At 40.6% G+C, this 6,648-nt stretch overlaps 1 long non-coding RNA gene across 1 annotated transcript; it reads right to left on the bottom strand.

The window, feature by feature from the left end:
- Positions 1-3,425: 3,425 nt before the first annotated feature.
- On the bottom strand, positions 3,426-6,638 carry LOC147831194 (uncharacterized). Its single transcript, XR_015523061.1, has 2 exons — positions 6,576-6,638; positions 3,426-4,043 (listed from the first exon to the last, which is right to left on the bottom strand). It is a non-coding gene; the product is annotated as an uncharacterized LOC147831194 (long non-coding RNA).
- Between the last annotated feature and the right edge of the window lie 10 nt (positions 6,639-6,648).

Raw genomic sequence — 6,648 nt, 5'->3', positions numbered from 1 at the left:
CATTACAGTTTCTTATTCAAAACATTGTTGTGTTTTTTTAATAGCCGGTTATAATCGCACCAAAACGTATTAAAAGGTAAGAGAAAAATATATAGAAAAGATATAACAGCAAACTTTTCTGTAACCGTAGTAGTGCTGTGTGCTGTTTGTTTAACTCTTTAAGGTTACGTGCTGACTGACTGACTGGCAGGTGCGTGATGCATGAGGCCAGCAAACACGACATATAGCCGTTTCACTTAGTTTACTTCAGGATGCCTTAATGTCACTCTGTAGGTCGACTAGAGACATTCAAAAAATATTCCTAGCAAATCTAATAAATGTTGGAGACATACTTGTTCAACCCAGGCTCATTCCGGAAACGTAGCCCCGCGGACCCGGAAGGTACGTATTTGTGTAGTTTTTGTTTGTGCGCTGTTCATGTCCACGCTGTTCTCCATAAAACCCCCAGGGCCTCTGTCGAGCAATCGTCTGTCTGACTGACTGATTGACCGAATGATTGACTGGGCGACTGGCCAATCGGCCGACCTGCTCTCCTCCTCCTACCCTAAACCCAAGCAATGATTTACAAAAGCCGTCCAGAAAAAGAAAAGCCCTCGTCTGATTTTGACCGCGTTTTCGAATTTCACCACACGTTCTCACACTGTCATGAACTCGTTCGCTTATTTTTTTGTTTCATTCTGTTACCTGATTTCTGGAACCGCTCTTCCCCGGACTCGAACCAGGTCATCGCCGCGGCCGGCTTCCCTCCGGCTCTCCGCCACGCAGACATACACGACGAGCTAACCAGATAACTGGTTGCAGCGGGAAAGCCCTCCACACGGAGGTGAGCTGTCAGCTGGCCAGCGTGAAGAGAAGCGGCGTCACACCGCACCATAGCGTTTACTTAAAAAAACGTAATGCAGCCATACGTACCTCCGGCCACTTAATTCGCGATCTCCAGAAACGTCCTCAGGGCTACTTTTCCCAGAATGAGCCTGGGTTGTACTGATTACGTAAACACACTAAATCGCACTTCAGCGTTTATTTGCGAGCGCGCAAGAAGATCTGTGCTTGAGCCGCATATATTTAAGGGGGAGTTTTGTGCACGAGCAGAGGAAATCGGTGCGCAAGCACAGAGATTCGCATGCTGTATGCTATTACATAAATGCAATCTCGAATTGTAATACTGCACTCATGACATTTGTCATTGAAATAACGCCACAGGTAGTTGGTAGATCTGAGTAAAAAAAGGCCTGCCGCCACAGCTGGAAAAAAATCCTAGAGGAGATACAGTATGCAGTACTTTAAAACAGTATGGTTTACAAACACTACAGTATTTACTATAGCAGTGGTTCTCAAACTGTGGTACGTGTACCACTAGTGGTACGCAGGCTGCCTTCTAGTGGTACGCAGAGTAATCCAATATGTTATATGTACATGCAACATATATTTAAAAATGTATAGATAAATATAATAGCTTTTTATAAATTTAGATTTATATATAAATATGATGACATATAGCCTATATTTATGAGGTCCAAGCAGCATTTCCAGGCTTTGATGAATAGGATATTATAGGTTAACACTTTACATTTAATTTTGTTTGTTTTTCACATATAAACACAGCAGTGTTAACGTTCAAACTATTTATGAGGTTTAAAGTGGCCGATAATAATAAATATTATTAATTATAGTAATAAATCTGCCACGTTTTTAAACTGTGCAGAGCTGCAGCTGCTTAGGCCTACTACGTGATTGTATTTCAATACTGGTCATTTGGTGGTACTTGGAGGGACAATATTTTCTGAGGTGGTACTTTATGAAAAAAGTTAGAGAACCACTGTACTATAGTATTTGTCCACACAGTAATGCAGAAAGCTCTTTCAATGTTTGCACAGAGGAGATATTAATGCCTGCTCAGTGCGATTTTTTTTTACAAGTGATCTCTGATACCTGCAGCAGAGCCATAAACACACATCATGTAGAGCAATAACAACGGCCCGCGCGCCTTTTATTAGAGCCCTCAACCCTTATATAATGGGTTAAGTGATAAAGTGACATTTACTGCCCGCTCTCCAGGTTACACGCGCAGATCAGAGCAGCGTTTACATTATTAACCCCGACTGCGAGATCAAGTGGAGTTTGTTTTAACCCTCCTGTTGTCTTAGAAGTTTGTATACACCGTTCTTCACTTCACTTCAAAAATGATCCACATTTACTAGAACTTTTGAGTAAAGCTGCTGAATTTCATTTCAATCCTCAGATCTGATTTGCGTGAAGAAACAACCTCATCTTCATCACAAACTCTAATAGAAGAAAAATGGTGGATGACTCCTCAATTGTAAGCCGATTTGGACAAAAGCGTAATACAGACCGTTGTTTCCCAACTCTGTTTCTGGAGGCACACTAACAGTACATATTTTGGAGGTCTTCCTTATCTGACCCATTGATCTCAGGTTTTGGAGTCTCTTCTAATGTGCTGATGAGTTGATTCAGGTGTGTTTGATTAGAAAGAGGTTGAAAATGTCTACACTACCTGACAAAAGCCGTGTCGCATATTCAAGTTTTAGGAACAAGTAATAACTTGACTTCTAGTTGATCATTTGGTTTCAGAAGTGCTTATATGAAAGGCTAATGCCTCTAGATGACGCTTATTTGACCAAAATAAATATGATTGTGTCTTGATTTTAAATCTTTTAATTAGGACAGTAAGGTCTGACTCTGCTTAGACTAAAGTCTAGTCACTGAACAGAAATAATGTCCAGTATAGAATATAAAGTGCTGCTGCAGTGGAGACAGAATGAATATTGTGTCTGACTCCGTCATGAGCTTGGAGAGCTGCATCTATACATCTCTACACTGACTCAAATCACTGATTAATAAAGTCATCTGGAATGGAAAAGAAAGCTTTCCTGCAGGACTCCCAGAGCTCATCAAGAGTCTTTGGATACATCTTCAATGCCTACTCCTTCATTTTACCCCAGACATGCTCAATAATGTTCGTCTCTGGTGACTGGGCTGGCCAATCCTGGAGCAGCTTGACCTTCTTTGCTTTCAGGAGCTTTGATGTGGAGGCTGAAGTATGAGAAGGAGCGCTATGTAATGGGCAGCACAAATGTCTTGATACCTCAGGCTGTTGATGTTGCCATGCACTCTGCAGATCTCTCAATGCCCCCCATACGGAATGTAACCCCAAACCATGATTTTTTCTTTACCAAACTTGACTGATTTCTGTGAGAATCTTGGGTCCATGTGGGTTCCAATAGGTCTTCTGCAGTATTTGTGATGATTGGGACGCAGATCAACAGATGATTCATGGGAAAATCGGCTTTTCTAAATGATCAACTAGAAGTCAAGTTATTATTTGTTGTTCCTACAACTGGAATCAACAGGACAGTTTCACAACTTGAGGAGTTGGGAAACATTCATATTAATAATTTAAGAAATAGTGTAGTAAATTTAATATAATTAGTTTACAACTGAACAACTACATTTTATACAATACACTAGTTTAGAGTAGTTAAAAAACTAAAGTACACTACAGTATTTATTACAGTTAATCAGTTCACTGTATTTAATACTAAAGTATGCTTGAGCATTTATTAACAAAGAGTTCTAAATACATAATTCACAGTTATGAATGCTCTACCATAAACTGTGTAAAATACACCTTACAGCACTGTGGTTCAAAATAATCATAAATAACTACAGTATTTTTAGTTCTCACTTTGTGGAACAGCGCTTTGCTACCACAGAAGAACTACTGAATATTTAAAACTAATGAGAGCATTTTATGGTCATGAAATTAGCCAGCTGCTGTCATCAACTCGATCAAGACGCAGCGTGGAGATTTCATGTATTATATCAATTATCAGCCAAACACGCACACACGCAAACACACACGCGCGCACGCTGCAGTGCAGCAGCAGCGCCATCTGCCGGCCACGGCGCGCACCTGCGTCTCCGCACACGCGCATTAATCATAACCAGAGGAGTGTAAAATTCAATTGCCTCCCTCTATCCATTTGGAGTGTAGAAGCCTGAAGGCCAGCCTTGTACTTCACCTGAGAAAGAGGGAGAGAGAGAGAGAGAGAGAGAGAGAGAGAGAGAGAGAGAGAGTAAATAAATAAATAAAGCGGCAGCAGCCTGCTCTTCATCAGGACTGCCGCGTGATAATAGATGGAGTGTCTGCGCCTTCAGAAGCTCTCTCTCCCTCTCTCTCTCTCTCCATTTAATCGGCGCGGGTCACGGTGAGCCTCGGCCGCGCGCTTCCCTCAGTCATGCTGTAAAGCACCTTTTAGGAATTGTTTCTCAATAAGAAATGATCAGTCCATTTATCTGCGGCAGACGGAACTGTCTCCTCGCACAGACCTCCAATATTTTTCGTTTGACCTGATCAGGGCAATAAACTACAGCGAGACACTTTCTATTTGTCACCGGCCCGAGAGCAGGGCGGCTGAACGACTGATTACATCCACACACACACACGCACATACACACACACACACACACACACACACACACACACACACACACACACGCACATACACACACAGGCTCAACCAGAAACACACACACAAACGCACAACCACAGACACATGGATACATGCACACACACAGACACACAGGCACAACCACACAGGCACGACCACACACACAGGCACGACCAGAAACACACACACACACACAGACACAACCACACACACAGAAACATGGACACACGCACACACACAGGCTTAACCAGAAACACACACTTGCACACACAGGCGCAACCACACACAGGCACATGGATACACACACACACACACACACACACACACAGGCACAGCCACACACACAGGCACGACCACACACACAGACACATGTAAACATACACACACAAACACACACACACAGGGACGACCAAAAACACACACACACACATAGGCAAAACCACACACACACACACACACAGACACACTTTTTTATTTTCTCTCTTACACACACACACACACACACACACACAACCACTCTGTCTAAAACATAAACTCACAGACAACAAATACACACACACACACACACACACAAACACACAGGCACAGCCACACACACAGGCACGACCACACACACAGACACATGTAAACATACACACACAAACACACACACATAGGGACGACCAGAAACACACGCACACACAGGCACAACCAGACACACACACGCACACATAGGCACAACCACACACACACGCACACATAGGCACAACCACACACACACGCGCACACACAGGCACAACCACACACACACGCACACATAGGCACAACCACACACACACACTTTTTTATTTTCTCTCTTACACACACACACACAACCACTCTGTCTAACACATAACCTCACAGACACAAATACAGACTGTCTCACACACACACAGGCTCTCTCTCTCTTACTCACACACATAATCACACACTACCTCTTACACACATGCACGTGCAGACACACAACCACACAATCTCTCTCTCACATCCATGCTCGCACACACATTATTATTAAATTTTATTATTATTGTTATTATTAAAATTCCATATTCATAAATTCATTGGAAATTTTTTTAAATTCTCCCAAAACTAGTGGTTTTTAAAGAAGAATTTGTGACGTATTTGAAGACATTAAGAAAGATGAAAGGCCAAAAAAGCAAGATATTCATCATTGGATTTTGGTTTCATGTTTAGGTATCATTAGCATTTATTTTTTGTTATATTTTGTTATTTTATTATTTATATATGTTGTATTCTTAACGAGGATGGAAAGATTGTCAATATATGCAATTTGATTGTTATCTCAGTATTTTGTGCAATTCTAAAAAAGTATTAATGCCTTTCTGTTACTGTTCAAGCATTGTTAATCAAAAAAAAGTTTTCCGCTGATTAACACTGACACCTTGTGGTCAGTCGTACACATTTCAAAATCATTTGTGCATATTTTGACGCTTTTATTTGATTATTCGAGTCTAAAGCAAGCCTATTATCGATAAATATATTAAGCAGATAAAAAATACATTAATCATGACACTTCACATTCTGAACTGCAATCCAAAGAGGGTCATGTACAGCTGAAGGCAAAACTTTATACAAACATATGTCTATTTTTAGTATTTAATGTGGACAATGACGACTTTAAATTAAGCTATTTAACAGAATAATAATATGATTTGAAGATTAAATATAAACGCTTACCAGTGAGCATTGTCTTCCGCTATCGTCAAGGTCAAACCATCTCAATGGTCAACCGTTGAAATTTAAATTTTAACCCAGCTGTTAGGCGAGTTGTTATGGGTGCAAACCAAAAGTTTAGCTCAATATTTTCGCGCAGGTTAAATAGGGTAAGTAGCCAAGTACAGACTATAGAATTTTTAATAATAGCATTTTTTACATTTAAAAATTGTTTAAGATTTTTGAGAAGTCATGTCACTTTAATTTATTAGTGACAGAGGCAACGATCTTAAACACGTATAGTGCGTCTTTTTAAATCCAATCTTTTAAAAACTACATTTAGTGTTAGGCCAACTTGAAATTATTTTGAATAGAAAACAATAATAAAAATGTGGAAATTATCAAACTCACCCGTGTACCATTGGCGTCTTCTGTGGCTGCCTGCTATCGCCAAACTCGATCAGCCGTTGAAATTTTAATTTTA

This window comes from Danio rerio, chromosome 23 (genome assembly GCF_052040795.2).
Source record: "Danio rerio strain M-AB ecotype USA chromosome 23, GRCz13ab, whole genome shotgun sequence".
NCBI classification, from domain to species: Eukaryota; Metazoa; Chordata; class Actinopteri; order Cypriniformes; family Danionidae; genus Danio; species Danio rerio.
Note: the sequence above shows the minus strand (reverse complement) of the source record. Positions and strands in the feature narration are given on the sequence as shown.